This window comes from Pinus tabuliformis, chromosome X, assembly GCF_031772625.1.
Source record: "Pinus tabuliformis cultivar Carrire ecotype Pingquan chromosome X, CPIR1, whole genome shotgun sequence".
In the NCBI taxonomy this organism is placed as follows: domain Eukaryota; kingdom Viridiplantae; phylum Streptophyta; class Pinopsida; order Pinales; family Pinaceae; genus Pinus; species Pinus tabuliformis.
The window spans coordinates 1,048,412,634-1,048,422,328 of NC_142308.1; positions in this window are offsets into that span (position 1 = coordinate 1,048,412,634).

The following is a 9,695-nucleotide window of genomic DNA, read 5'->3' on the forward strand; positions in this document are numbered from 1 at the left end:
ATTTAGGATTTATCTCATACTACTTCCACTATGTAGCTCTCGAGGTGTTGCAGAGTTGTCATGGCGAAAATAAATATTTACTAGCAACAATTGGAGGAGGAGACCCTTTAGATTTAAATCTTGTTGTATTTAATCACGAGAACCATACTCCTAAACTTCTCCATCAAATGGCTTTCACAATTCAAGTTATCGTTCAAAGTAAAACTATCCACCGCATGATTGTAGATGAAGGTGCTTCAACTTGTATCATGTCGCTCTCACGTTGGAAAGCCATTTATTGTCCACAACTTAATCAGTCACCGACAACCCTTAAGGCCTTTGATGGGAGAGGATTTAGACATTACAGGATCCTAAATTCATTGCAAGTAGAATTAGCAGTCTTGGTGGAGGTTGAAATCATTGATGGACCTTTAGATCATAACTTCTTACTAGGAAGAACATGGATTTACACCATGGCAGTTGTAGTATCAAGCTATTTTAGCATGATTTCTTTCCCTCACCAAGAGGGAATTGTGGCCATAGACCAACTTGCCCTTTTTTCCAATGATTCCCAAACTACTGGAAGTATTCCACCTGTGGGTGAATCGCCACATCCTTATCAACATGTTGGGATATGGTTGCTGAAATATTCATCCTTAATGGGAACTTTTATGCTCCCTCCTCCTGACACTCTCAATTTGATTGCCAAAATAAACATGATTTAATGTAGTACTATTCCATCTAATCCCTGGATAGTACCTAATAGCTTTAACATTGACTCGTTTGGTGATCATATGTTGCTCAGTCCCATTGAGAGAGAGCATGAAGCTATTTATTTGGCATGTTTGACAAATTCTGATACCGATACCTTAGTAAATTGGGTTGATCATTCCCAAGATTCAAGTTCGAATTCTGACCTTTTTGACAACAGATTTTCTACTGATGAAAATATCATGGAGATCATGATGTCATATGAAACACCATGGGATGATAATCATCATCGATCACTTTTTCTTGAAATCCTTAAGAACAATCTTGAAGACTTTTATTCACCAAAAGTTGCTGAGACACTTCGGGGTTCTATATCTATTCATGAGGTGAATTCTAAGAAGAATTTGGCAAATATTGAGGAAACCATACCCCTCGAAATTTCTATCAAAACTAGAATTATTGAAAATGTCCATTTTGGCACATCTTGTTCTCTCAAATAAATTAAGATTTATAAGGACATTTTTCAGGAATTTCGTGACGTCTTCGCTTGGACATAGGAAGAGATGTTGGGCATAAATCCAAAAATTGTGGTGCACAAAATTAAAACTTATCTAGATGCTAAACATGTTCGACAACTTTTAGGTCCAGTTCACTCGAAGAATTTTGTTTCCATAAAAGCTGAAGTTGAGACAATTTTTCCTGTTGGTTTTATATATCTTGTTCCTTTAACCGAATGGGTTTCGAATATTGTTTTCGTTATTAAAAAATAGGTACAATATGAGTATGCATTGATTATAGGGATATTAACTGTGCTTGTCCCAACGAAAACTACCGAACCCCTTTCATCGACCAAATCATTGACGATTATGTCGGGAGAGAAATGTTTTCATTTATGGATGGCTTCTTTGGTTACAATCAGATCAACATCATGCCGTTAGACCAACATAAAAATACATTCATTTGTCCATGGGCTATGTTTTCCTGCCGCAATCTTCCTTTCGATTTGAAGAATGTTGGCACAACTTTCCAAAGAGAAATGAGCTATGTTTTCCATGATATCAAGCATATAGTGAAACCTTATTTGGATGATTTACCCGCCCAATCTAAACATTGTGAATACCATCTAATGCATCTAAGAGCGATCTTCCTACATAGTAGAAATTATAACATCAAGTTAAATCCACAAAAATGAGTATTCTGTGTCCAATCTGGTCGACTTCTAGGATTTGTAGTGTCCAAGAATGGGATCTGCATTAATCCTATGAAAATCTAGGCAATCATTGATTTTCCTTCTCCCTCTTCATTCATTCAGTTACAACACCTTTAAGGGGAGGTTAAATTTCTATGAAGATTCATCCCTAATTACACAGAAATTACAAAAATATTTGCTCACTTACTGAAAAAAGGGGTTCCCTTCCATTGGGATCACACCGCTCAAAAAGCTTTTTATGCTTTGAAAAATGTGTTTGCTTGTTCATCTTTATTATATCTCCCTAACTATCGATGAGTCTATTTCCTTTATTTAGCTGCGATAGTTACCACCTTCACTGTGGTGTTGGTACAAGAAGATTACTAAGGAGACGAACACCCCATATATTACTTGAGCCGAAACTTGACTAAGATTGAATCCATGTACTCTCATGTCAAAAAGTTAGCTTTGGAAGCTATGCAAGATGTCCAAATTCACCACCATATCCTGCTTTGGAAGGCTATTGTAGTTTCTGATTGAAACCTGATGATTTACATTTGGTCACATCAATTTTTGGGGGGGGGAATACTCGAAATGGATAGTTATCCTCCAAGAATATGATTTGGAATTCATCAAATCCAAGTCCGCTGTCAGGCTTCCTTCCTTCCCTCTGGCCTTCTGCTGGTGGGCTCCTTTTGCGCTGACCCCTCTCATCCAGACCTTAGCAGCCTTTTGTTGTTGAGCTTCCCTCTGCCAAATGTCTCAGCAGCCGGGGGATGGCTCTTCTTCTCCGGATGGCAATCCAAACCATGAAGCAGCTTTCACTTCCTTAATAGCTGATCAAGGAGTTCCAAAAGCAAAACCAGTGGCAAGTAAATTTGTAAAAAAACTTGATGAAATTCCTGAAATAGCCTTACCCCCCACTCTTCCTCGTAAAGCAGCCATTTCTCTAGCTGAACAGGGACTGGTGGGGCAGTTCACAGGTCTATGGCCCTCCCCTAGAGTAGTTCAAAAATGGGTGGAGAGAAACTGGAGTGCCAATATACAAGGGAAGATTACGATCAGGTTCTGTGGAAGGGGATATTACACATTTTTATTCGAATCTAAAGAAGATAGGAACCTAATCTTCAGGAACGGACCCTACTTCATGGATTCGCAAGGCCTATACCTGAACAGGTGGTCTCTGGACTTTGACCCCGAGATGGACATACCAAATGCAGTGCTGGTTTGGGTTAGGTTGCCGCATCTACCACTCCACTGCTGGGGAGACGATTCAGTCAAAGCAATAGGGAATGTTGTGGGAAAATATATCGACAGATGTGAACCAAAAGACAACATGCACGCTTGTGCCAGGATCTGCATGGAAGTAGACTTGGGAAAAGGGCTTCTGGAGGCAATCAAACTCAGGGTGGATCAGTGGACGCACATCCAGCAGCTGGACTACGAGCAAATCCCCTTCAAATGCAAGGTATGTCATGAGTATGGCCATTTTGCTAATAGATGTAGCAAGCTTAAGGATGTTGAGACAACTGAGAATGCAGAAACCCAAGAAAATAACTGGGAACAAGTGAAAAGGAAGAAAACTAATAATAAACAAAATACCCAAAACCCTCCTCAATCAAATGAAAACACTTCTACTTCCTCTCAACCCCTCATCATCCCTGTTCCTTCGGTCGATCCCTCTCCTAATCCCTTCGAACTTCTTGAAGATGACCCTCCATCCCCTCACTACCCTCCCCAGCCAAATGCCAATGCTAGTGCTTCCTCCCCTCCCCCCAACTTCTCGCCTCCCGCTCCTTCAATCGACATAATCCTCACCAGAAACAAAATCAAAGAAACAACCAATACTCTGGATCAGCCAAAAAAATTCAGGAGGAAATCCAACAAGGAACTCAGAGATGAGGCTGCAGCAAAGGACATGGCTATTGGAACTCAACAACCTATGGACACCTTCTTGGGAAAATAGAAAGGGAGTCGGGAAAAATCGCAGCCAAAGGAAAAGGCGGGGAACCACCATAAACCAAGTAAATAATGTTCTTGGTCTCTTGAAACAGCAAGGGGTTGGGTTCTGCCTTAAAACTCAATGCAACAAGAGATCTGATAAAGCAGGGACAATCGGATGTTTTAATGATCCAAGAGACCAAAATTAACAACCGAGAATTTCAAAATTTGATAGCAACTCAAAAAATTTATGAAGGAATAGCAATAGATTCAAATGAGGCATCAAGAGGCATTGAAATGTTGTGGAATAAATGGAACTAGAAACTAATCAGCCAAAAACTCAAAAGCAGTTGGGTGAGGAAAAATCTAATGAAGAAAAACACAAATATCACTTATACAGTCATAAATATATACTCACAGAATCATTATAGAGATAAAGCCTTATGCTGGGAGTCTCTAAAAGAAGAGGTACAGGACGCCCAGATCGACAATCTAATAATGGGAGGGGACCTAAATTTGATCCAGAACATAGAGGAAAAGCTGGGAGGCAGATTCATAGGAGATCCCTCAAGAGCTACCTTCGAGGACATTATTGTTGACCATAAGTTGCTGGATATCCATCCCAACAACGGAAAATACACATGGAACAACAAAAGAATGGGCATTCATAAATAAAAGAAAGGCTTGACAGAATTTTGATCCAGGAGGATATTGCAGCAAACTTTTTGTCCATAAAGAGAAAAATCGTGCACGCCTCGGCCTCCGACCACAAGCCGGTTATGCTCATTTTGGACAAATGGGAAAATCAGGGTCCGATCCCATTTAAGTACAACAAAATTTGGGACAGCAAGGACGGCTTCAGGAATTTGATTAAAAAGAGCTGGGAAGAAGAGGTGTTGGGCTCCCCACAGTATGTATGGGAGTCTAAGCTCAAAAAGGTAAGAGAAAAAATTAAAACGTGGGCCAGAGAAGAAGCTGTAAGAGACAAGAATCGAAAATCAGAATTGCAAGACAAGTTGGAGAAATGGAACAAGGAAAAGGAAAGCCAGCAAGTCACTGAACAAGATAAAGCCCAGGAAGCAGAATTGTTTGCGGCACTATATCAGCAAAATAGAAACGAAGAGGAGGAACTTAGACAAAAATCCAGATTTCTTTGGATCCAAGCTGGGGACAAGAACACAGCCTTCTTCCACAACAACCTCAAGATTCACCGAGCAGGCAACCAAATTGACAAAATCCATGTGGCAGGGCAAGATATCAAGGAGAGAGAATAAATAAAAGAAGCAGTGTTTCACCACTTCAAATCCCTCCTCACAACCGAGGAATATCAAGTGGATAGTGCTGATTTTCTTCATCATATAAGCAACCAAGTTAGCGATCAGAAAAATAGTGAGCTCGAGAAAGAGGTAACAGCGGAAGAAATAAGGGAAGTTGTTTGGAGCATGCATCTAGAAAAAGCTCCAGACCCCGACAGATTCACCATCGCTTTCTTTAAGAGCCATTGGGAGATAATCCAAAAAGATCTGGTTCGTATGATCAAGAATGTTTTCAAAAAGCAAAAAGTGGGAGACAATACAAAAACTTCTCACCTGGCTCTTATTCCTAAGGAGCCAAACCCAGCCTCCTTTGACAAATTCAGGCCAATTTCTTTATGCAATTCTTCATACAAAATCATCACCAAGATCTTGGCAAACCGTCTAAAAAATCCTTCCTTGTATCATTTCGGAAAACCAAGGGGGCTTCGTCCCAAAAAGGCAAATAACTGACAATGTAATTCTCATTCAAGAAGCCATACACAGCAGTGTCCATAACAATGAAAGAGGAATGGTTATAAAATTGGATATGGCTAACACTTTTGACCGTGTTTACCATCATTTTCTTGCTGCAATTTTACAAAGGTTTGGCATTTCAGACAAGTTCATCAGGATCATTGAAGCATGTATTTCCAACCCATGGATTGCATCGCTGATTAATGGGCATCCCTGCAGATACTTCCGCAGCTCAAGAGGGCTGAGGCAGGGATGCCCACTCTCTCCTTTTTTGTACATAATTATGGCAGGAAACTTTGAGCATTCAACTAGAAAATCAACGTTTGAGAAGAGAGATTACAGGTATAAGAATTGCTCAAGGTGTTAAAGAAATTAACCATTCCCTCTTCGTCAATGACACCCTTTTGATTGGGGGAGCTTCCATTATAATTGCTATAAGGTTTAAAATGATGTTAGACAATTTTCTAGCTGTCTCGGGAGGTCTTCTGAACAACAATAAATGCAGAATTTACACCTGGAATGTGCCAAACAACATCATGCAAAGGATTTCCCAAATTCTGGAAATCCCAGTTCAGCAAAATTGGAGCCACTTCATATATTTGGGTTTACCATTGGCCAAAGAAGGGATTAAGGTAGAGACTTGGAACAAACAAATTGAGAAAGTAAGAGGGAAAATCCAAAGCTGGGGAATGATGTGGCTAAACTTGGTTGGAAGAACTATCTTAATCAAAGCACTCCTTTCGGCATTGCCTATCTATCAGTTTGCTTTAATTTTGGCTCCTGCTAGCATCCATAAACAAATGGAGCTCATCATCAGAGGCTTTCTATGGTGGGGGGGGGAGATAGGACTCCAAGAAGTTCAGCTTGGTTTGGTGGGATCAAGTCACCCTTCCTTTTGAATATGGAGGCATCTCTATCTGTCTCCCAAATTTAACAAACAAAGCTCTTGGTATAAAACTAGTCTGGCGCATGATTACTGGTTAGGATCAGTGGTGGGGAGAAGCCTTGGCCAGTAAATACCTCAACGGCTAGAGGTCTTTGCTGCTGGATGGGTTGATCTCGTACCGCCCTTGTACTCAAATATGGAGACTTATCAAAAAATCCATCCCCCACATAAAAGATCATCTCTCAAAGAATCCTGGAAATGGAGAAAACACCTCCATCTGGAATGACATAATCATGGGAGCAACCCTGTTAAAAGGACATCACAATTTGAATGACCTTCATGACTGGATGGAGAAGAAGGGCATATCTTCCTTATTCTCGATCTCAGAGTGGAATCAAGATAGATGGACAGCTTGGAAAAGACCAGCTCTTCCAAGTTGCCTTGCTGTTCAGTGGGAAGAATTGAAGGCACTTTTATTTGACTCAGCTCCGATAAATAAACAGAACAAGGATACTTATATTTGGGACCCCAGTGGAGGAGACTACTCGGTCAAATCTGGTTACAACTTCCTCAACAATTATAGCAGTCTCGATAAGTGGAGCCTCTGGACTGTTGTGTGCCTCCCTAAAGTCAAGTTCTTCGTTTGGACACTATTAAAAGGGAGGATTCTCACTACTGAGAATTTGAGGAAAAACGGCATTCATGGGCCGTCAATGTGTGTACTTTTCCTTGCTGAAGAAGAAAGCTCCCAGCACCTCTTCTTGGATTTTCACATAGCCAGATAGTGCTGGAAACAGGTTTTAAGCCCCCTTGAAATGAATATTGATTCAATTGTGCAATTGTCTCCATTATTTAAAAACTGGGCGCACAACTATCCTCAAGCAAAGCGAAATAAGGCATCCATATTGAATGTTTGGAAGTGCCTTCCCTCCACACTTTGCTGGCATATCTGGCTGGCCAGGAATAAGGGCATCTTCAAGGGGAAAAAACCAAGAACAGGGGCCATTCTTGCTAAAACTTGGGCTCAATTAGCAGAAATGATCAACGCAAAAAGTATGCCTCCCCCTGACCAAACCAACTGAACACATGTAGAAAAAGAGTGGTACAATAAAATCCCTCTAAATGGCCTAGCCAGAAATCATATTCCAAAGAATGTTGGTTACAAACAAGAAAATTGGAAGCTACGAGGAATGAAAGGGAAGTAGAGGAATGGATCAAAAATCAAAAAAACTTCAAACTCTTTTTTGATGGAGCTTCAAAGAACAACCCCGGAAGAGCTGGGGCAGGTGGACTAATTCGGGATCAGCAAGGTGAAATAATTTCAACATTTGAGTGGGGGCTTGGGACTCTGTCAAACAATAGAGCAGAGGCTTATGGCTTGTTAATGGGAACCAGCCTTCTCATAAAGCTCCAAGCCAAAGATCTCATTATTATAGGAGACTCTGCTATTATAATAGCAGCAATGGATTTTGGAAGAGACTTTAAAAGATTATCATTGAATAAGATAAAGTAGAGAATAAACAAAAATATCAACCTGTTAGGGAAAGTAGTCTATAAACATGTGCTAAGAGCCCATAACCAGAAGGCAGATGCCTTAGCCAACAAAGTGGTGGACAGAGAGGTGTAGAGCTTGAAATTACACCTCTCCTACACATTTTCCCAGACTTTTTCCCTTCACCAGCACTCCATAAGCTAGCAGAGATCATTGCATATTGATTTTAAAAGAGGATTTAAGTGGTTTTCTGACTATGTTTTTGTGTTTGCTGTTTGAACTAGATTTTTCTCATTAGCTGCGGAATCCAGTCACTTTCCACAGCTGATTCAACTTTCTGCAGCTGTTTTTGTTAAAATTTAGGTTGCAGGTGTCATCAAGCAAAACAAGCCACATGGACAAGTTAGAAATGACCTGGACATGGATCAAGTCCTATTGGTTCAGCCGGATTCATCAAGGGAAGCTGTGGTCAACGATGGTCAAACAGTGGCCCAACGTAAGAGTCCTACGGCAGCCAGACTCTGTTTTCAAACACGTGAAGGATTCCGAAGGATGTGTGGCCGTTCCTAAATGTCTGGGGTTATGTTGCCACCTATAAATTGCCCTACGACACGAATCCAACAGCCACATTTGATAGATTTAATAGTCTCGGCAACCATTATGCTAAATCCATGGACGCTGTCTTTTACGTGTTTCATGTTGTCGTAGCTTCACAGGAAAACAGTTATGAAATTTTTGTTATAAATAACGCGTTGCTATACGCATAGAGTTAGTCTTTTTGAATGTAATTTTGTTGTTCAAAGTTCACTGTGCCATGACAATAGTCTTATTGTTGTAACTGTGTTTTGAAATATATGAGAAGACTATGTTTCTACATGATTGCGTGAACGTAATTTTGGATTGATAGCCTGTTGACTGAGGCTGTACAGAGGGCCCCTGTACGCTGAGGTTTCGTTTTCCTTGTTGTTGTAAAGTTTTATGCATTGTTTCTTTATTTCCATTGCATATATTCCATAGTTATCCACCTGTGTATATTTCAATTGTTATGGTATTAACATTTCACTTCTGCTCATGATTTTACAATCTTTGTATAACGCTGATCAGTGTATGTATGTTTTAGGATAGAGTAGGCAGCCCGGGCATCTGCATATAATTTTCGCAATGACTAGTGATAAGGGATTAATTCTCTGCTGACTTTTCTTCTCTTAGTTTTTTTTAATTCCAGTTCTGTTTTGTTGATTTTAGTCTTGTTCATCTGCTTTGTTAGTTAGTTTAAAATTCAACTTACTCACATAATTGAAGATTACCTCCGAAAGCCATAGCTAAAGTAACTGGCGAGGAATCAGATTATGAATGTTGTGATTTGATTTTAGTTTTACTTTTCTGCAATTAGATATCAGATTGCTCATGTCATTGACGATTATCTCCGAAAGCCATAGCTAGACTAACTGGCAAGGAATCAGATTATGAATGTTGTGATTTGATTTTAGTTTTACTTTTCTGCAATTAGATATCAGATTGCTCATGTAATTGACGATTATCTCCGAAAGCCATAGGTAAAATAACTGGCGAGGAATCAGATTATGAATGTTGTGATTTGATTTTAGTTTTACTTTTCTACAATTTGATATCAGATTGCTCATGTCATTGACGATTATCTCCGAAATCCATAGCTAGACTAACTGGCGAGAAATGGGACTATGAATGATGTAATTTGATTTTAGTTTT